The following is a 21,928-nucleotide window of genomic DNA, read 5'->3' as shown; positions in this document are numbered from 1 at the left end:
TGCATATTAACATTCCTCTGAAGTCATAATCACTTTAATAGACACATATTGATCCACGCAAAATCCATTTTTACTGAGAAAACTATGAATCACAGACCTACCATTAATTAAAAACAGTGATATGAAATGATCTGAAACCTGCCATTGGAAAGTCTGACACTCAGATGTGTTGGACGTCCAACGCCACGAAAATCCATCGAAATTTACTATAAACAAGTTTTGTTTGTTTTTAACTGATGTCAGTTTGATGGAGACTAGCCAGCATTTACAAACCAGCCAATCCAGGAGCACCAATTATCCTCCTTGAGGGGGAAAGGGGGTGATTACGCCTGTCCCCCAAAATATGGAAGAATATTTGCATATAATCCACAAATTATCTTTTTTTTCACAGATAATTTGGATAATTTAGTTTCTGCAGCAATGTCAACACAGTTTCTACTGTCCTTGGGCTTTGAACTATTAAAATAGCATTTCTAGACCGAACTGCCGAAACACATTCTCATTATCATGGTTGTGTGACAAAAATTACATTTTGTTCTCACCTTCACGTCGTCTGCCTCTGCTGGTCACAAGGCCCCTGCCCAACTCTCCTTTCACTTTTAGATTTGCATTTGTTTTCAGTCAACCAAAGGCCTTTTGTTCTGCATGGAAGTTAGACAAGCATCTCTACAAAGAAAATAATATGACGTGAAAGCATTTTGAGAGAAAATAAATGTTCCTTAAAGAATTTATCAAAAGTTGGCTATACCTTTGTTAATAATCAATGGGCTTCCTTATTGGGATAAAACCAATGTTTTCACTGGTAGATAAAAATTATCTCAAGGATTAAAGTTCTGACTCTAAATATTAACATTACTTATAGTAAGCAGAAACTTGGCAAAATGAAAAAGACTTAAACCTAAATACTGTATGTCTGGAGTATGACTGACTATCGTCCTTCATTTGAATTCATTTCAAACACATTTCATGTTTTCCGGAATCATGTTCTGCTTTCCGATGAGGAACGATCCCCAGGTTTCTTTCCCCTGAAGCGATGCAGACCTCCTGCATTGATTGCAAAGTAAAAACAAGATTTAATTGCCATATGAATCATCCTACCATAATGAGGATGATTAGCTAATTCTTCTCTTGCTTTTCATTTACTATAAATTGCCATGGGGGAAGTTAAAGTAATGGAGAAATTCACCATAAATTCATAAGTTCAGGTGAAAATTGAAAATATGTTTGTGTGCTCAAAAAGAAAGAAAGAAAGAAAAGGTTTCATGGTCATAGTTCATTAAAAAACAACAACACTTGAATTGTAAATGATTTTTACAAATTCTTCCTGAAATATCAACTTCATTCCACTGCTGGTATAACTAAAGTATTTACTCAATGGCATCCAATATTTTACATCGATAAAAATAACTGCAAGTTTACTATGGCATCCACATAAGAACTAGTTATTACCAAATTGCCTGCAAATATGCCGTAGCTTGTGATGATGTCTGCACTGCAAGGCCAAACTGTTTTTAGCCAATTTGTTGGCGCTGCGAATCTGACTTGTTGTAGTTTCAGCGTGTAGAAATGTGTCATATTACCGTTTATTTTACTACAGGTGCAATCCTCTGGTGCCGTTCTAATTGTTTTTATATGAAAGACCGCTGGCTTCAGAAGTCTTATTCTGAAGAGACCTTGTTAAGAGGTTCCTGGGTCTGGTATGTGACGTGTGAGGGATGCCTCTGAATGAGGAGCAGAGGAGGCATTACACATGCCTGTTGTAAAAATTTGCCATGTCATAAAAAAAAAAAATGGATCTATCCTGTTGTTGAGCGTAGACTAGAGTTTAGATTTGTAGCCTGAGTCGGGCCAAACCCCTCCCCAAATTCATTGATATTCATTGATAGTCGAGTTGGACTCGGGCTTCTGTGGCCCAAGTCCAACAGAGAAAACCAAACAAGAATGTACGATATAAAGATGTTAATCTACTTATTATACTCTAGACAGAGGAGTTGGTGCTTAACAAGTTGAGGAAATAAAGAAAGTAGGGTGTAGAAGTTGATGTGTATGCAGCTCTGCCCTGCTCCACTCCCATCAGTCACACATCCCAGAGGATTTCCCTTTGACTTACCCTGCGGTTACAACAAGCGACAAAATGGAGCTGGAAGACGCTAAACAAAAACTAAAAACGGGAGAGGTTACACATAAATGGTGGTCTGAAAACAAAAGCAGTAAAATGACAATAAAACAAAATGTCTGGTTTACAGGTGTGTTGGGTTTGGGCCTATAATTAAAATGAATTAGTCGGGTTGGATTGGACTTGGACACAATGTCTATTGGCTCGGGATGGATTTTTTTAGGGCTGATCTAAACTCTAGTGTAGATCACAATCAGCTAAGTGTAGCTTTATATCATGTTATAATGTCATTTCCTCATCAAACACCCACCTGGAGTTTTGCTTTGCTCAATCTCAATATCTCAAGTCTTGTTTACATCCATAATTCTTGCTGTTGGCTGGTCTGAGACGCCATACATTATCACTGCATCGGCTCACCCCTACAGAAGTTGAATAATGTTGGACCTGGAGCTACCTCCATTGGTGAGTCTGAGGTATAATAGGTGGGCTGACTTAACACCACCACCACTGCATTGGTAATTTCACAAACAGACGGGTAAAAGGCACCTTGGTCCTGCTTTGGCTTGTGGCGAGAAATGGCATAACAGATTACAGACTGATCAGAAACAATCCATTGATAGGATAACCTGGTCATTCAATATGCAGCAACCCCAGAGCACAGCACTGGCTCCACATCCTGGTACTGCAGACACTAGGCATGATTGGTTCATCACTTTATCTGCCTCTCTTCTTGCCCCGATGTACCATTCTCTCTGAAAGAGGGTAAATCTGGACTCATCAGACCGCATGACCTTCTTACCTTGTCTTAGGGTGCATTCACACCAGCCCTGTTTAATCCGCTTTAATTGAACTGCGGTGCATTTGCATTGAAAGTCCAGTTCATTTGGGGAGGTGTGAATGTGTAGTCAAACTCTCACGTGGACCAAAACACTAATTCTGGTCCACCTAAAAACCTCGGTTTTGGTTCGATTAAAGTGAACTCTAATGAGGTTCAAATGTACATGTGAACGCCAAGCGGACTGAAAATCGTTCCAAAAGCAGGAAGCGAACTACAATGCAGGGAATTCTGGGTAAATACAACCAAACCAAATACAGGAGTCAATAGCGTTGGCGAGAGAAATGGCACTTGGTCTTTTACCTAAAAGAGAAATCCTAAAACTGCTAAAATCTGATCCTGCTACAGTTTTGTTTCCACTATGTGAAGAAAAACGTTGCCCTCATTGTCTTCTTCTGAGGTTTTTGTCATTTCCTTCAGCAGTTCCTTTTACAGATTTTTCAATTAGTTTGGATCAGTTGACACAGTACAATGTGAAAGCGAAACGCACCAGCTGAAAATGTTGCAAATTTTACAATTTTGGCCCACAATCTAACCGAGTTTACCAGACTGTCAGGTATGAGAACACCACTAGAGTCCAATGTTTATGCTCACTTCCAAATTGTAGCCTTTTTCCTCTGGTTAGTGGTTTTCTTACGACTACACATCTGTTTTGTCCCAATCCTTTGGGTTCCCTTTGTTTTTAATTTCACTGTTAAACATAGTCCTGAGTTCTGCTGTTGTTTTACTTCAAATTGATGTCACCAAATGTTTTAGATGATCACCACCGATCACAGTCATTCAGGGGTTTTTTTAACTACATTTTTTCCTCAGAGACGATGGTTCCCCACAGTCCTGTCAGTTTTTATCTGCATTGGAGAGTTTTCAACTCAGTTTCAGTCGTTTCTTCAATCTCTTTAGATGTTTTCTCGGTTTTATGCATGCCAATGATTAGGATTTCCTTAAACAGACTAACATGTTTTTACAAGCCCAAGATTTCTTTCCACGTGGTTATTTAAGAAATTAGACGCTAGTAATTGCATCAGCTGGTGTTAAATGACTTGTTACCAGGCGGTAGACTGTAGACAGCGCAGTAATTGTCCAATAGGCAGCTCATACTTATTTGCACATTTAAATTCAAGTGGTAGCTCTCTCTTTCAGCCAGGCAGTGTTAACCATAAAGTATTTCCTGATAAATATCACAAGTAGATCAATTTAAAAGGATAATGTGGGTCTTTTCAATTTTTAATCCAGTTTTTCAAAAATTGTTTCTGTTTTTTCATAAATCCACATTCCTCTCACTTTCAGCCCACTCATTGTATACTCAGAGCTTTCTCTGAATCATTACACTGTGCATAGCAAGAGCACAGCTTCCAGTATGTCTTGGAAACCCAATTTAAAGTGTTCCTTGCTGCTTCATGTTCAGCAGTCAGGATTCGGGGGGGGTTTTGTTGTTTTTTTAAGTGCATGGCCCCAGAACTCATGCTGACATACGTTTGTGTTCACATTTTTAAAGTGCAAGCTTACGACATTAGAGCCTGTCCATGTTCTGCTTTTTCGTACAGACATGCAAATCTCATCAATATTACACTGAAAAAATAGAGAATAGTTGATTGAAATTAACTGACTGAATCGCTTCAATGACAAGTAAGTAAATTAGGTTTTTTGTGTTGCTGCATGGAACACACAAAAGGACTCAAAAACATACATTTATATTTAGCCATCACTTTCTTTTATAGGAACCCATAACGAGTGCAAGTTATGCAGAGTCATGTGGTGAAATAATGAAACAGACATACACACAAAATAAATGAGCCTATGCTAGCCAGACTTTAGACTGTCCCCTCCTCTCTCCAAGTAGGCCAGGTGTGACTGCGTTTAGGTGTTTTTATCTTTGTCACTTTTGATTTATGTGGAGACAGAAAAGGACGCAGGTTCTGCCATATGCAAGGACAGGACAAAAATATCACACGGTAGATGACGGTGCAAGAAAAGTACGAGAGATGGGTCTAAACCTTTATGGCTCATCATGGCATAAAGTCTGAAGGCTGATAGTTTGGAATGCGATTAGGAATAAATGGTGAAGTTTCAGTCTTTGTAATAACTCCAGTATGTGTTTTCATGCTTGGTGGGTGACCATGGTGTTTAACCAGCTTGTTAAAGCGAACTCTGCAGAGCAAAAGATCAGCGTTGTGATCAATACAAAGAAACAACGCACTCTGACATGCGATGCCGTGTTGATGTACGAGGGAGGATGAATGGTGAAAAATGCATTGATAATGCACAGGTTTTAATAATCAAACTTGCATAAAAATTTGCTTTATTATTAACTTTTACCATGGCGTTTTATATCTGGATCAAGACCAGTGATGAAAATCTATCAGAATTTTTTTTTAAAGTTAATTTTTCACCGTATTTTTGCTTTAAGGAACAGAGTCTTTTTTTAAACGAGTTAAAATAGATTTTCCAACTCATTGTTGGAATTGTATTGTCGAACAAACAATAATGTTCAGTTAGGATTCCGGATTATATTGATGCAGAACGTGGTGCGGAAATGTCTGTCATTTAATATTTATAACACCTGTGTTCGCAGGCGACTGTCCCCACTGTGGTCACCACATTGTTTAAGGCCAGCTCTGTTACAAAAACAAGAATGAGTGGTTCAGCCATGTGTTGAAGGTTTATTTACTTTTAGGGAGCGCCATATGCACAGTACATTAGCATAGAGTACTTGACTCACAGTCAGGCCAGTCTGGGTTCAAATCCTCTGTGCCTTTTTAGCTGAAATTAGGCTCTGTGAATTTTCCCATTATTGGTTATGCATTCAAATTACATCAGCTACCTTAAGCTGATAAAAACCTGAAGCAAACAAAGTCACAGAAATGCAAGTCAGGTGAATGTCAATAACATTTTTTCTAAATCAGAGTCTGAACAGGAGATGTATAAAACCATCTAACATCTTCAGATAAGCTTTTGGGTTGATATACGGTGACTGTAAATACAGTAGTATTCATGCTATTGGATGATTTGACCTTTGTATGGCTTTTACAAAAAAGTCACCATCAACAAAATTTGTTGAAATTTGGGGGTGTTCAACACCATAGAATTTTCTTTTCTATATCCATCCCCTGACCTATACTTTTTGATAATATCTTCTCTAATTTGAAAGGAGAGTTCTTTTGTTTTCACGCTGTAATTGTAGGCAGGAATAATAATTAATTAACAAATTAATGACACATATGTTTTTATACAACAATCATTGAGACGTTCTCACTGCACTCATGTAATCCCCCACTCCCCTCATAGTGAGACAACTAGTTGACTGGACCTCTGTTAAATTAGTCCAGTCACTTTAAAAGATGTTAATATTTATTAAGTCACTTATTTTTCATCTAACTTTTTTTATCCTTGTTATTTTGTAAATGTCAGTTTTCACTTTGACATTAAAGAATATTGTTTTGCAATTCATTTGTCAATTTGTTGATTATGATTGATTTGTTGATGCAAAAATGAGGGTAAAAATATCCAGGAGGTTGAATACTTTATTTAATTTCTTTTATGATAGCTTCCTGACAGCACCTTCAACTAAGTTATCTGTTCTAATGATTTTTTTAAAAAAAAGTAAAGAATAAATTAGTTTTAGAATGGAGTATCTCTCTATGGTTCCAAAAATTTAGAAGCATAGGATGTCAATATTTCTATCAAGAAAAACACCTCAGAGATTTCGTTTGAATCTGCTTCCACTGGTGTAAAATTATCACCAAAAAAAATCATATGACAGATACTACGTTTTTTTGTAATACCTGGAATACCAGGGAAAATCCAATTAAAAGTTGTTTTGTTTTTCAGATCTGTAGAGCTAAACACATAGTCTGGCAGGTGGCAATAAACTGCAGCAGGGTGTCGCTATTTTGAGATTATTTTCAAAGTTGTGTTAAAAAAAATATTTGGCAGGACTCTAGCCACCTATTATCACAGGTACCTCCAGGGAGAAACAGGTTTTTAAAAGTTGTCACTTCCTTCGGTGAAGTATCTAATACAAGCAGCATGAAGGAATTACAATATCAGAGTTATGGTTTTGTTTATCCTGACAACCATGTCAGTTGTCACAGCAACCAACTAAAACAACTTTCTGGATAATTTCAATGGCGAGTGATACTGCAGCGGACAGTATAATGAAGTCACCCTGTATCATCTCAGTGACTAAGTCAAATTAATAAATGTCAAACACACAGTTGCACCTTTGAAATGCTTATTTAGGTATTCCTCTCTCTGCCCTGTTTACAGCCCATCATGTTGACTGATTTTGACCTAATTGGTATCAGCTCATTTTCCACATGTCACCAATTAGAAAGACCGGCTCCCAAGGAAGCATGCCAATTGGTTGATCAATCCCATTAAATGCAGGCCAGCTAGATAAATGATAAAACAGGTATAAAATGGGCTTTGCACTCTCTGAAAACAAGAAGGCTTTTAAAAAAGGAACAAAAAAAAATAACGTTCATGCAAATAAAGCGTTGTGAACCTATAGGAATAAAAAGGATGAAAGTGATAAGATACAAGATTAACCTTTTTCTGCTTATCGTATTGTCTGACAATAACAGATGAGGTCATAAAACTTGTTTGTTTTTGTTTGCGGAGTCGGTCATGTGTCCCACCTGCGCCGCACAGCGAGCGCCGCCATATGCTTTTTGACTCTGTTTAGATTTGTTTCCCGTTGTTCTTTTTTCTTTCTCTATGGTGTTTGTTTTGTGATCGCCCACCATTTTCCGTCCCCCACTGACACTTTGGCCTGTTGCGTGGGGTTCCCGTGCCAACTCCCAACCCAGACAACCCTAATTAGAATGAGAACTGCGCCATGGTGATTTATGAGACCAAAACAACAAAAAAACAAGAGACACAAAAACTCATTTATCCATATTAGCCTTATTAATGAGGGAGCAAAGCAAATGCTGTGTAAAGATAGACAGAACCGTGATGGCCATTCAGTTCAATTCGTTGTAGTTTGCGCTCCCACTGTTGATATTGATAAACCATTTGGCCTCATTCTTCTTTTATCCATGTTCTGTGAGTTTCATCTTTTTCAAAGCTGAGTGGTGGCAGGCAAAGAGAAAACAAAAGGCCACATGTATTTGCTTTCCTCCCGCTGAAGCGAGTTTCTGAAGTGTTTCTTTGCTAAACATTCACAAACAGTAACCTGGATGTCCACAAAAGTAAGCAAATGTAAATCCACCCAATGGTCATTTTTAAACTTCAGTGAATATTATCCATTTTCGGCAACCGAGGATTTCCAGTCATGATTCCAGTACAGTGTTTTTGCAATAAACAACCGAAAACAGAAAAGTAAAAACATAAGAACTTGAGTTCACCCGGGAAATTTTGAGATAAAGCAGCCAAACCTGAATTTGAGTTTTCTCTGAACTTGTATCCAGCCCTTTTAGAACAGCACTTGACTGATAAACAAGCCTCTGGTCACTAGGTGGCAGCAGTGTTCAAATTAATCAAAAGGCTGCCTGTTTAAGTCAGTAGAAGAAGCAGCCAACATGCTGGTGTAAACGGAGCTGACAATGGAGGATTCAAGCGCAAACATATCAGCGGCAGAGGTTAGTAAAACGAGTATGATGGAGTACTAGGACCAGATAAAGAGAATTATTTTTAAAAAACAAGACTAAAGTCATAATATTACGATAATAAAGTCATTACCAGAATAAAGACATTGGCAGAATAAAGACACATTACTACCTGTAGAAAATTGTAAAATTATAAGGAAAAACGTCACTTTATTAAAAAAAAAAAAAAAGCTTTGATAGAGTTATAAAAATCTGATGTGACCAGCTCAGCAAGTTCTTTCTTTGAAATGGACGGTGGTCAGTTGTTTCAAAGTCCTGTGTCTGATAATAATTTCATTCTGATTTGTTAAAAGGTTAAGCATATGCCTATTTGTAAAACCGATACTAACTATGAATTCATAAGATGTTCAGCATTTCTCATTTTGGTGTGGAGTTTTATGAAATTACAACTTTATCCTTGTATTTAACTCTCTTATGGTATTAAGAGACCGGCTCATTTAGACCCCAGGAGTTTTTTACTCTGCCTGTGCGGTCTGATGGGGTCGCAATGACGCTGCGTGTGCTTTTACCAAGTCTAAATATGCACATAATCATTTGCACGTTTGCTCTTTTGAAAACTTGCGTTAATAATTGAGAAAAACTGGTCTATTTGTTGCCATTTTCAGTGTGATTTTTGTGCTTTTTTTTTTACATATCCATCATTCACGCAATGCAAGGCATGTAGTAATATTACCATTCTGCTTTCAGACAGAAAAGCCAGCAATCTGTCAAACCAGTTGAGCAGACAAAACCTGGTTTGTTTTTGTTTTCAGGAAGAGAAGGTCTCTCTAAAGTTGAGAGAGAATTTAAAACCAAGCAGAATGTGCTCACCATGTCATTGCTACATACATTTTTAGATGACTGTTTTAGATCAAGGAGCTTACCTTCATGTCAAAACAATCTTTTTAAATCTTGTTTTTATCTGCACACTGCAGAATGTAATCAACAGTGAATCACAGTTTGTAATTTTGGGTAGTGCCATGATTTGATAAATGAGAAGTGTTTTCTACAAAGGGCAGGAAATTGGAATAGAGGAATTTTTGCGGTACTTTGTTTTTCTTTGCTGAAGCGCCTTCACCTTTTTGAGATTTCTTTGGTACTAGTGACCTTTAGTCACCGCGTTTCGGACAAGAGAGAGAGGGAAAGGATAAGAGATGCAGCAAAGGTCGCAGGGTTGGGAATCTAAACTCCGGACATCTGTGTTGAGGGCTAACAAAGGGCTAACGACCTTCACTATCCGGGCACAAGCTCCAACACCACGTTTTCTGAGGAGAAGGGAAAAAAAACCCATCAAGAAACAGCAGAGATGTGCAAGTTATGAAGAAAAAGTAACCTATCTCATCTCTTATATTATGTCGCAAACTCCTTCCATATTACCAAACAAGCTGAGAATAAAATCTCTGTTTTTTTGTTGTTGTTGTTCCTTTCATCTCATCTTCCCACTACGCGTAGCTTTTGGTGAACATTAGATGTGCGTTGGCAGCTTTATATCCTTCTTCTTAAACCATTGAGTCATTTGTTTTATGCAAGTTTACCCAAATAGCTGCTCATCTCTCATTGTTCACCTTCGCCGTCCTCCGCCAACTTAATGTCTTATTTTTTTCTTCTTCTCTCTCCCTCCTCCCAATCTGCTCATATTTTCTTGTTGTCATTTTGTCCTTTTTCTACCTGTATCACTTTGATTCCTGTTTGAGATATTGTTTGATGATGAAGGGCGGGCGTTGTCTATTTTCCAAGTAACTACGTTACCTTTAGTTGTTATGAAAGTGCTGTGTATATCAAAAATGAAATTTGATCTTTCATCATTGCTGTATGTGATACATTGAAATTAGCCTCTGTCTCTTTAAGAAGCTCCTACCCTCTCTGACATTAGTAATCCCTCCCCTTAAAGGCCCAGGGAAACAAGAAGTTAGTTGCACTGAGTTATAATTATTTATTAGCGGTTCATAACAGAAAGTACTTTAGTCAGAATTATCTTACAGAAAATTAGTCATTGATTTTGTTAAACAATAATTATTTTTGAATGTAGTCATAGTAGAATCTACTCAATGTAAAGGCTTTAATTTAGTTTTAGTTTTATACATACTGTATTAGTACATAATAAACATTACTGCCTATTTGTGGTGAAACTTGTGGATTTCTCTTTAGAAATTGAGAACATTTATGAAAAATTTGTCCGTTTGCTGATTTTTTTTCTAAAATATTTGAATATTTGGATTTTTACCAGTTTCTCACGGAAGGTGGCATTGTATTTTTTTCCTACTTTTCAATGATCCACTGTAGTGACTTTAAAAAAAACAAAAACTTTTAGCTGTTACACAATGACACTGTGCAGATGAAAGGATAATTTGAATGAAAATGGAAATCTGAAATATCAATCTGGTACTTTTAGATTTTCAGGAGAATTTTTGTTTCCTCTAATCTTTTGTACCCTGCAGTTGAATTTCACCACTAAAAACATAGAAAGTGTTTAAGGGTGGCAGTTAAGTGGTTATAAACTAGTTTAAAACTATTTATAGATGTAGAGAAAACAAAAAAATCAATTTTTAACATGTAGCTTGAGTCTTGTCATATTCAACTTTTATTCACGGTGTGGCTCACATTCTAATATTTGCTCACAGTGCATTGTAATATTTAGAAAATAAAGAGGTAATTTATTTTTTACAGCCTATTTGGTTTGCTAATGAACTTTTATTTATATATATTTTTTGGTTCACAGAAAATGGCAACAATCTTGCAATTAGAGACATACCTCGGATTTATATATACTTTAAAATCTCTTTGACAGTCGGGCTGAACTGGTTTCGACCAGTCCGGTTATGAGACGGTAAAACACTTCAAAATTCCTAGAGTGTTAAAATAAAAAAAGAAATCTACCCCATTAATACTGACAGAAGCAATGTGTTCTGACTGTGTGGCAGTCATCCAAATGTCATCTGCTCACCCACTCATATTTAAAAAAAAAATAAAAAATGCAGACAGCTGAATCACCAAAACACATTATAGCTGCAGCATTAATTTTTATGTATTTTTTTCACTCAGCTACTAATAATTTAGAAAATATTGGATTTCAGATGAGAAATGAAAAAAGAATTGGACAGAATGAGCAAAACAAACACGAATGTGAAGATTTTCTCCATGCTTGCGTCCCTCACTAAACGGACGTTATCCGGGCTCCAGCATGCTGTGGGGAGAAGGTGAGGGTGAAAAAAGGAAAGCAATAGAGCAAATGGATTCCACTGACAGCTGATGAGAAACATGCAGCCATCTACTCAAACCCCCACTCTATGTAAATCTATTTTATGTTCTCTCTCCTTCAAAGCCCACACTCTTTTTTCTTCTTCTTACAGACCCTCCGTCTACTGACATGTATGAGCACAGACTGTATGTTTGCATGGCAGCAGGCGTCTTTTTCTCCTGCAGCCTCGGCTTGCTGTCTGCTGTAGCGGCTGGCTGTCTGCTGTAAGACCGGGTGACATTTTTACTGTTGGCGAACTCTATGGAGAGTAAATAAAATCATTTCTCGTCAGTTTTCATACTTGACACGGTGGTCAGCATGGTTGGTGACGTTACAGGTCAGAGGCTCGTTGAACAGAATTCAAGTCCAATCAAATAGTTAAAGTGCTGCGTTAAACAGTTATATCTTTGGCTTCTATTTATATGTTTGACAAGCTCATAAGTAGCACTGGTTAGCATCACAGTACACACAGAAGAAAAGAACCTTGAAGGGGCAGTATCATGTAGAATCGACATCATGTTATAATGTTTTTCCCTCATCAAAAACAGACCTGGAGTGTTGCTTTGACTCTGTCATGCATGTTTGAGAAATCCTTTAATCTCCCATGGCAACCATCTGGCTGTACAAAACACCTGAATGATACATATAGCATTTCCATAACAACTGAAGGTAACATAGATACTTGATTGTGCTATAAAATGGGTTCCACCAAAATGCAACAAATCTGATCTTATATTAGGGAATTGTATAAAGTAGCATTATTGATAAAAGATAAATGAAAATTGATAAGTAAGAAAAAAACAAAACACAGCCCCCATAAGCCTCTTACTCTGATCCAGCTCACAACAAAGTGCAAGACAAATATTCCTTGAATTAATTCAAATGTATTGTTGCGTTTGCATTTTTTCCTCTTTTCTCCTATTTCTGCATCTGCCAATCCAGCCATCTGTCGTCCTGTGCAGTAATGCACCGTGTTCCCTTCCTCTCTTTTTCCATTTCCCCAAAACAAAATAGCCTAAAGCTCACTGTTGGGCATTGCTGTGGATCAAAAGTTTATTTTGACACATTTGTTCTTGTCTGAATTCGAGCCAGAATCTTTTCTGTTTGTTTTTCCTCCCTTCCTCAGTCAGAGATAAGAGGGGAAAAAAAGGGCTTGTGTTAATACGCTTCTGTCACCTTTGCTAAATCCCATTTATAGCTATTTCACTTTACACAGAAAAAACAAAAATCCCAAAAAAGCGTTGAATACGTCAACGCTGACATTAATTTCACGATGAGATTTCCAACAGGTATTGGTAACAACTCAACTCACAGAAATCAAAAGACGTTAATCTATTATTTAGACAGTACATTAAATGATTGAACAATAAAACACACTTTCTGAAATGTAATTAATGCATTTCACAGATTTTAATGCATTTCACAGATTTTAGTTTGACCCATTCGTCCACAAAACATCTTTGAATTGAAGCTTCTGAGGACTTTCTTTATGAACTTTGATCCTCAGTTCACACAGAAACTGATGTGGTGACTGACTGGTTGACTCTAGCAGTTCTGTTTTATTTTCTGAAACCAGCTGAAATCTTCCTTCTCTGTGTGTTTGATCACTTTACTGTCTGGCAGGACAAATCCAGGCAAGTTTCATCTTTAGAGTTTCATTATGGATGTTCTGATAAAACTCTTCCTTCTTTTGTTTCCTTCAGTCATGTTCCTTATGCTCAAAGATAACCCAACAAAATGACCTGCTGACATCACCGTTGCCATGGTGTTTTTAGAACAATGTGTAGTGCCACTTCTCCAAACATAATGTGTAGTGATTTTTAAAAGTTAAAGTATAATTTGAGCAAATATACTCTCAGTAGGCTTTAAGGACTATATTGTGTTCCTCACAAACTTTAACTGAATTTCCACGTGCTTTTTCTTCTTCAATGGAGTTTTGAATTTAAACACCATTCCAATTGAGCGTATTTCTCATCAACTGTGTTTCCATTACAAATGTGCGCAAAACTTTGTAATGGAAAGTCTTCTGCTAATGTCAAAAACACACAATTTTGCAATTGCTGCGTTTTGGCAAAGAAGTTTGTTTACGCAGTAAGTTACTGAAAACCATCCGACCAACTACTTCCTGTCGTCTTCTTCCGGTTGTTGATCACGTGACTTGTGTGATGCGAAAAAATAGCGCTTCTGTTGCAGTTTTGTGAAATACACAAACTTTGATACGGCCAAAAAAGCCACCTCATCCCAGCACCAAAGCGTTTTATTAAAAACAAATTTAGTTTTTATTTTCAAAAGTGCCGTGTTTCCATTAGGCGCATTTGTTTTCACAATGTCAAATTGCTTTATGCTTATGCTAATTCCAGGTCTTAGGTCTTGGAAAGCTCTTCTGATTATTGTATTATTTTTAACTCATTTATCACAAGTTTTGCAAGGAACAGATGCTCTTTGCTGATTTACGGTGAATTAATGTTGTTGTTTTTTTATTCTGCATTATGGTTCTGATGCTGTTCATTGCCATCAGTAGGTTTGGAAAAACAAGTTTACAAAGGTTATGAAATTTTTCTTTATTTTTACCTATCACCATATGCTTCTCTTCTCACCGCCTGTGTACTTCCACTTTATTACACATAACCTAGTTCACAGACGGTTTGTTTATTCTTTATGTGGATTACTTGTGTTGTTAACATTTGGTGTGAATTTCATGTCAATAGCTCAATTACAAACATATTTACTGAGGACAAACATTGACCTGTCTGATGCTTATTTCCACAGCTGTATTTAGTGTGGATAATGACCAGGTGTAATTGTGAGCTTCTAAAAACACTTTTTATTTTTATTTTTTGGTTTCCAATAAATGTCCAAACTGCCATCTTCTTCCTTCTGCTCTTCTTCTAGCACTTATATTTATCCCTCTACATATGGGGGACGTTTCCTGCCATAATTCAAGAGCACACATGTTCAGTCTGAAAGCAGGACTTCATGTTTTTTGTTCTCAAAATCTTTAATACTTTTGCTTACAGGAAACAAACACACCCAGTTCAACACTCTCATTCTCTCGTTGGTAACCTCTCGTTGCTTGAGTGGTTGCCAAGCAACGGTGCATTTTTGCTCCAAAAGCAAGCAGAAAATGTTTCGTAAGCGAGCAGAGAGTTTTGCAAGTGGAGACAAGTTCTGAGCGCGAGGAGAAAGGTTTGAGTACAAACATTACAAGTTTTAAGAAGAAAGACATGAAGTGAGGCTTTCAAAATGAAAATGTAAGCACGAGTATTAAGTTTTAAGAACAAAAGACATAAAATCCTGCTTTCAGACTGAAAATGTGTGCTCTCAAAGTATGACTGAAAAATTCCCCCATGTTCTCCACATGTTCTCTGGTCTGCTATCCTATTGAATTACAGTCAGCCATCTTCCTTAACATTCAATCTAACTTGCTTTTCTTCTTTATTTTCTGTCCCCCTATCTTCTAACCTTTGCTTAACGCCAAAGGCCTCGCAGGCCGATGGAGATAAAAATACTCATCTTGGTTCCTTCTACTTAATGTCTCTCCAGCACCTGCACCAGCTCCATCCTCTAACTCACAGGTTATGAAAGTCGATGGTGACCTGCATTAATGTGCTGTGACATTTAAGTTTCCCATGCCCCCTCGCATGTTCTGGTATTATGTTGACTGTTGGTCGACTCATCTCTTTACACTTAACCACACGCGTTTGATATTTTTGATTTAAGAACCGCTTAATGAAGATTTTCTGCCGTTTATTCTTTTGATACACGACACAATGTACAGAATGAACTAAGGTTGTTTTCTTTGCTGCGTTCAGAGCTACAGAAATGTCAGGCTAATATAATCATAATGTTGATTTTAATAGCTTTAATGCACTTGAGTGCAGTTCACAACTGTTCATAACAAGGAAATGCAAGTATTAGATAGAGGCTAAGTATTGGCTCACTTCTGTTGATTACTGTACAATCCCAGGCCGGGTTGGGAAATCTATTTTCTTTTTTCTTTTAAAGCTGTTGAGTCGAGAAAGCCTTCAGATGTTTGTTCCAAGATCACATCTTTTAAGAAAGTAACGTTTTCACAAAAATGTAGAAAACACGTTGTGTCATATTAACTGTAAAAAAGTCTAAAATGGTGATACGAAAACATTTCTTTGGACAGATTTACTTTGATATCCAGTTCAGATTGTGTCCTAATGCTCCGAGTCCAAACAAACCTTCCGAAAAACCTTTTTACCTCCATTAAACTCGGCTGAATTCAGCCTGTTTGTGGTTCTACTCTCTCTATACAATTAAAAAATGGTCAACCAAAGGCGAACCGACTTCAATTCGTTAGTGGAGCATTTTGCTTTAGGCAGGATTTAAAAGTTTCCATTTATTTAGCTCCATGTAAGTTTCCATTTACGTCAAATTGATTTGGAACATTTTTTTTAATTACAGTCATTTGCTGCAAATCAATTTAAGGGCTGCAGATGGCTTCACTTTAGACACTACGGAGCTAGAGAGCGTCTCTGGCAGAATTTCAGCTCGTTTTCTCAGACCTGTCGATGTAAGATTTGTATAAATCTGGTATAAAAGATTATATATTAAGAGTAACAATATATGGTGTTAACTTTGTCGTAATAATTAAAGCAGGTATAGTAAATACCCACATTTATGCAGTATTGAAATTCTATTGAATAATACTAATTATTTTTATTTGCTCAGTTCTGGTGTGTGTTTTCAGAATTCATATAAAACACTCTTTTTTTTATCATTAACATTACTACATTTTTTTTTTTGCAACATTTGTTAGCAAACAAGCTGCTACAAGCTGTGAATATTTTCCACGTTTGTGCGAAACTCTTCCATTACTGTAAACAGATGCTTCCCTCATTCCTTATAATTTATGAACTTTTTTTCCCTTCCAGTTTGAATGTCATATCTAAGCAAATGAGTGAATAAATAATAAATGACCTCACTTGTCAACAATCATGAACCATTCCTGCTGTGAACTATTCTCAAAGCTGAAGCTGGTCCGCACTGTTTTCCTGGCACCACACAGAGACATTCGCTGCACACTTAATGAGACGCATTTCAGCTTTGAACTGGAATGGAAATAAGCCATAAACGGGGCCGGTGACATGGACTTAGAATGTTATGATATTTTGTAGTACTGTCACGGTAACGATAAAAGCATAACAAATACGCTTTTTTTTAGGACACCAGTCACATAAATAAGTGTGATCTCTGTCACTAAGCTGCACACAGTCACTGCATTTAATCATATGTTCAAATGTGTTGATATTCGTTGATACTGTCATGGAACAAATGGTGGAGAAAATGATCAAACTAGCAATCGCGACAATGCAAACTGTTTTGGGTTTTTAAAAACATATTTAATTGACATTTATCGCTAAATCAGAGGAATTTATCACGATAAATGACAAACGATACGATAAACGTCCACTCATAGCTGTAGATACTTAGCAATATTGAGCCAGAGATAATTTCTACAAAGATGTACAATTAATCAATACTCACTTGGTTTTCCTTTGGAGTTTCATTTTCTGTAAATATGTAAAATAAATAAACAAATAAAACAAAACAATAAAAAACCTACTTACATTTTCTTCTCTCTCTTTTCTCTCGTTTTTGTCCAGGGGAAGTGTTGCTACCGAAGCTCCTCGGACACAGGAACCGGATCAAATTGGACATGGACCTCTAGATATAATTAGACTCTTTGGGAGGGGTAAAATATTACCCAGCATTCAGAGTCTGAAAGAGTTTCACTTTACCGAAGAAGTTAGAAGACTGTAACCAGGAGGCGGTGTTCTCGGAGCGGATAGGACGTCTCCATCTCTGCATGTTCTGAATTAACTCCAGCTCAAGTAGAGGTGAGTTCCTCCATTTGTACATTTAGTTCCAATATGAGAATCTGTCATTTCAACCAGCGGGGAGACATGGAGTTTGTTGCTCAGTCTTGTTCTTGACGAAGCTTGACGGGTCTCCATGTTTCTGGTGAAGGTTCCTGCACTGAAGCTTTTTTCCCCGCACAGCAAGAACAAATGGTGGCATTCAGCTGCGCTGCACCGTGAAATATAACACAATAAGCACAATAACACTTTTTTTGCGTCTCGGGGGAAGGCGGGTTCTGACCAATCCCGGCCCAACTTGTGTAGCTGGTGAAGCAAGGCAACTGTTGCCAGTGATGCCTTAAAGAAGAAAATGTTCTGCAGGAACTTTTCTGAACAAGTCTGCTCTGTGGAAGTGGATCTGTGTGTTCAGCCTCATGTCATGGTGAAGTTTGAAAACATTGCAATGGAAGATGATTAAATCTGTTGTCATCTAGGAAAGACAAATATATTTCTGAGCTGTACCTGTTTGGTTTCAGCAGGACAACCTCCTTGTCCTCTAATCTCTGGTTTTGGTGAGATGCACTGATACACTTTTAGTGGATTGAATGTAGTTTTGTTTGAGTCTGCTGGCTATTTTTAATAGTAAGGAGAAATTTGAACATATGGTTAAATACAGTCACTGAGTTCAGGTTAGATCACACTTCTTTAAGTAAGTGGCATCCAAAATAAGAATATTTCAAATGGGAATGTTTTCCAAGAACCATGTTTGTGTTTGTGGCGCTATGAATGTTGTACCATACAGTTCCCTTAAAAAAAGAAGTAATAAATAGTCTTTTACCACAAAACAAAATTTTTTATCACAAAACTAAATTCTAAGTCCATGTTGCTTTGTCTGGGATCTATTACTGAACTTCAGTTCATTAGCATTTTGAAAAATAATCAAATTTGAATTAGAATGAAAGTAGTGAAGGTCTGTCACCACTGAAATACAAGCAGACTATCCATTTAACCAATGACACAAGTAATTAGATTCTTGTGCCTTTTGGCTTTCTGTAGTTTTCCTAAATCATTGTTTTAGAATGTGTGTGTGTGTGTGGGTGTGTGTGTGTGTGTGTGAGAGCTGTGTGTATTGGGTAGACTTTTGCATCCATCTACAATTACTAACGATGGCAATTTATCATTTATATCCTACCTGCTGCTTCAGTTAAGTCATACTCAAAATAAAACAATGTTATGTTCCTCGATGACTAGCTTTTGGTAAACATGTTTGGACTGTGATTAGCGTAGGGCTAAACAATGAAACCCCAGGATGCTAAGCTAATCTGCTTCATCATCTCTTCATCCATATTCTCCCTCTCCATTCTGCCTGTTCGGAGTGCCAGGTTCTCCTAAAGCTCCTCAAACACAGTGGAAAGCTGTGAGACGATGCCAAGCCCTCCCCTTGCAGACCTCCCATGCGCATGTATGAAATGACTCGTCCGAGGCCTTATTTCGTCAAAGACTCGACTCGCTTGCGTTACCTGGGAGTTTCCCTCCTTGAATCCCTCCTGACGAGACCGAGTCAAACCACAGGCTTGACTTAGTTCAGTCGCCTGGAAATCAGCCGTTGTGTCAGCGCAACTCTACCGCAATGTGGAACACCAGCCGCGCGCCAGCGGTAATGTAGTGAGGAAGAGCCATGTGCATTAGCCATGCTAATCTCATTAGCGGGGGGGGCCATGATTGAATCCTGCAAAGAATCTTGCCACCGCTGCCAGGAAAGACAAGGGGCTTGTATATTATTAAAGGGTTGACACTGTTATAGAGGGAGACGGAAAGGAGGGGTGAAAAAAAAGAAGGGAAAACATGACGAGAAAAATTAGAGTGGAAGATGGAGTAACTATGGATGTGGATGAAAAGCGTCAGGGAGATGGAAGAGTTGATTTTAGTGCATGCTGAAGAAGATCACTTTTGAAACGCCAGGAATCAAAAGACTCTGGATGGATTATAACCGCTAATAGAGAATAGACTAGTTGATCTACTTTGAAATTAGCAGTTTTGGCTAATTAACAAATGAACTTTACTTTAGAAATTTTCAATATATCATACATTTTCTCAAATTAGTCAGTTGTAATGCTGCTAACAATGCCATAAATGATGCTACTAACAAGATTAACAGGATCAATTTCATTTTTAAGTGGCAGTATGATGTATTTTTCAGGCATACAGAGCCACTTTATTGCACAATCAAGTAACTATGTTAGTGTCAGTTATTATAAAAATGCTACACATATCAAACATGACTTAAAAGAAACTTGACTACAAGATTGAGCCTCTGTCTCTTTAAGACGCTCCTGTATTTTCTGAAACTGCCTTCTGGAAGTCATCACAACATGGCTCCTCTATCAACCCTCTGATGCGTAAGTGGGTCCTTTTGGACCCGGTGAGGTCATCTTTTTGCAATATCTTTGTAATGAAAAGTTTTCATCACTTCATACTCCAGGTCAAAACATTTGTTACTGATATCATGCAATTAAAAACAGCATTAGTATCAGACGGATGTAGCGACCACCTAGTGCTTCATCTGACTCTGAGTGATCAGAAAAATAACCAACAGGTCAGAATCACTATGACCTTTCTCTGGCATCCCATGGGAGCATACATAGAAGAGTTTTTGTCTTTTTAGCAAAGCAGCAACACATGGCTCCTTTGTACAGAGCTTTGGCCCCACAAACTAAAAGTTAACCTTCTCTCCTCATCGACATTTCATCCACATCTCTGTTCTTTCTGGGGGTTTTTTTCTCTACCCTTGCACCAGCTTTCATTTTACTGTCCTTTGATGTCTTCACTCTGTCCGCGTTCAACAGGCTTCTGTCTCGTCTGCTTCCTTCATCGTATTTGACGCAGATTTAGTCGTTTATAACCCACAAGGTTTTAGATGATCTGATTATAAGCGTTGCTCATAGCGTGTGATTCATTGGTGCGTAAACAACAAATTCACTTGTTGAGGGGATTTGGTGTTAGTTTGCTTGGTGTTTTCAGTGTTTGTGGATCTCTTTAAATTCTAAGTCAATTTAATGACAAGAAATTATACCTCTTAAACGATGCTTCCCATTATTCATCTGTTGTTCATAATTGTTGTTAAAGAAGACATAATTACCTACAAAACGGATGCGTTCTCACCTTACAATACATGCCAGGTTATAGAAGCTGAAGCTGGTTACTATTTGAAAAATGTCCACAGTGTCATGGTTTTTAAACGTCTTGAGTTTGATGAGCATTGGCTCTTTGATGTGGATGGGAAATGCGATGTACTCCATCCTGAGACGGTAGAGCGCTAAGAATCTGACCCATTTTGTCCCAATACACACACACTGCACAATACACACTTAACCAGCATCTGCTAAGTGTGTATTAACAGATGTTGGTTGTCTATAACTGCAACTCTTGGAACGCATTCATGAGCACATGAACATCGGCAGCCATTTTATGGTTTGCAAATTTTTAAATCTCAGTTTTGCCTTCAAACCATGACGAATTTGGTTGATTTCAGAATATCTTTTTCTCTTTTCTTTTGTTAAAAAAGTCCCCATCTCTATCTTTGTATTTTTTTTTTTACAGCAGTATATCCCCACATCCCTCCATTGTCACTTCTTCTCGCCCCTTCCTCTCTCGGAGCATGTCCACTTGTACGTTTATTTGGCTTATCGATGTTGTCAGAGGCAACACTCAAAATTGCTTTCATGCCAGAATCATGACACAGCAGCCAATAAAATAGTCCCAGTGGGTTGGAGCCGCAGCACTAAACAAGCCTCAGTCTAATCTCTTTAATGCCTCCTCGTGACACAAAGCGTATATTTACTCACGGAGTTTGTTTCTTCCACAGTCACCACAGCATTTTGTCTTTTAATTGAACTTATTTGACATAAATATTTTTTCCTGTGTCCAGGATTCTCCCTCCCTCCAGCATTCCCCTTTTCTTCACCTGCATCTTAGTTTTAATGTTGGGATTACTTGCTTTTTGCTTTGTAATTTTTTTGGAGCCCTATCTGCTTGACTTGAATTTTCTTTTAATTTTCTTTTTTTTTTTTTTTTACAATTTTTGTTACATTTCTGTGGACATGTGATGATCCACCGGCCCATTCATCCAAATCCCGTGACAACAATAAGTAAATTATACTTATATGTATGTAAATTTTAGCCATGTAGCACTTTTGCCTTTATAAAAATCAAAAAGGGCTTCAGACAAAACTGAAACTTTAAACATGATTTAAATTAAACATTGAACAAAAAATGTCATGCAGATAATTAAACACAAACTCAATGATAAAACTTTAGAATTTA

At 37.5% G+C, this 21,928-nt stretch overlaps 1 protein-coding gene across 1 annotated transcript in view; it reads left to right on the top strand.

Annotated features, from left to right (window-relative positions):
• LOC114145557 (protein phosphatase 1 regulatory subunit 29-like) overlaps nucleotides 1–21,928 on the top strand; it is a 201,414-nt gene that overhangs the window by 57,546 nt on the left and 121,940 nt on the right. The window contains exon 2 of the mRNA XM_028019184.1: nucleotides 17,411–17,644. The gene's annotated coding sequence lies outside the window, so the exon portion shown is untranslated. The remainder of the gene's footprint in view (nucleotides 1–17,410; nucleotides 17,645–21,928) is intronic.

Source organism: Xiphophorus couchianus, chromosome 5 (assembly GCF_001444195.1).
Source record: "Xiphophorus couchianus chromosome 5, X_couchianus-1.0, whole genome shotgun sequence".
In the NCBI taxonomy this organism is placed as follows: Eukaryota; Metazoa; Chordata; class Actinopteri; order Cyprinodontiformes; family Poeciliidae; genus Xiphophorus; species Xiphophorus couchianus.
This window is presented reverse-complemented; position numbering and strand designations above follow the sequence as displayed.